Below are 1,247 nucleotides of genomic sequence, written 5' to 3'. Positions count from 1 at the left end.
TCCAGAAACTGCTTATGCATTGCACATTAAATAGTCAGTAGCTAAAAGACTTTGTCATCCAGGGAGCTGGGCTCCCCAGCCAGGCCTCTTCCTCAGCTCTGGAGCATCCAAGGTGCCAGGCTTTTCCTCACTTGCATTCTCCAAGCAGCAGTTGGAGGAGATGTGGAAGTGACCTTGTCTGGGCTGACAAGCAGGACCCAAGGAATGGCTTGGGCCCCTTCCAACTGCCTGGGAGGGGAGGGAGGGAGGTTTGGGCTGGAAAAATGGGTGTTGAGTTCAACAGCAGGAGCAGAGCTGAGTTTGAGAGGAGGGATGGTTGAGTTTGAGAGGAGGGAGCTGGAGTTTGAGAGCAAGGGGTTCGAGTTTGAGAGCTGAGTTTGAGGGCGGGCTGAGGTGCCAGCAGTGGGTTGGGCACTGGGTACTGAGCTATTTGCAAGCCTTGTGTGGGTTTCATGACATTTCCACCATTGCAGTTCCATGGAGATCCCTTCCTGCCAGCGCTTCCCTTTGCTGAGCACCCAGTGCTTCTCTGGCACGTCCTCTGAGCATGAATCCTGGCAGCAGGCAGGAGTCACTCCTGTGCTGAGCAGGTGAGAGGCTCTAAGGTTGGTTCTGAGATGCTGGAGGTGTGGAAGGACCCTGTGAGTGCATCTCAGGCCAGGTGTGACAGACTCGGTGGGTCTCACCTTGGCATCTGTCTCCAAGCTCTGCCTCCTGAGCCAGGAAGCATCTCCCACCATCCAGTTTCCTTTCCTCAAACACTCTTGTCTTGGTGTCTTGAGTGCCCAGGGGTGTCATATGTGAGGTTTCTTTGCCCAGCATCTCCAGTTTCCACTCAGCTTTGTAGCTGGACACCGTGTGGGAGATGTTTTGGATGAGTCTCCACAGGCTGGCTGGCTGGAGAACCAGTTAGTTTTCAGGGCTTGGATCCTCCCTGGCCGGATTGTAACTCCCTAAATAATGAATGTTGGTTTTCAAACGGAGGGTTCCTTGTCCCCTGCCAAGCAGATGTGAGGATGGAGTTTGCCTGTGGCCCAGAGTCTCCTGAGGAGCTTTTGTTTACAGCATCTGCTGCGCCAAAAAAAACTGTGTGAAGCTCCCTGGCAGCAGAGAAGCTCCTGTCAGTTGGGTGTCCTCGGCTGGCATGTGTGTAAATGTGTGTGTGATTAATTGGAACAAGCTCATCAGAGGGTGTTCAGCAGGTGCAGCACCAGAGGACACCCCAAACCCGAGGTTCACCTGCTGTC

Source organism: Empidonax traillii, unplaced genomic scaffold, assembly GCF_003031625.1.
Source record: "Empidonax traillii isolate 1590-97213 ecotype Southwest subspecies unplaced genomic scaffold, ASM303162v1 scaffold465:size698125, whole genome shotgun sequence".
In the NCBI taxonomy this organism is placed as follows: domain Eukaryota; kingdom Metazoa; phylum Chordata; class Aves; order Passeriformes; family Tyrannidae; genus Empidonax; species Empidonax traillii.
Note: the sequence above shows the minus strand (reverse complement) of the source record.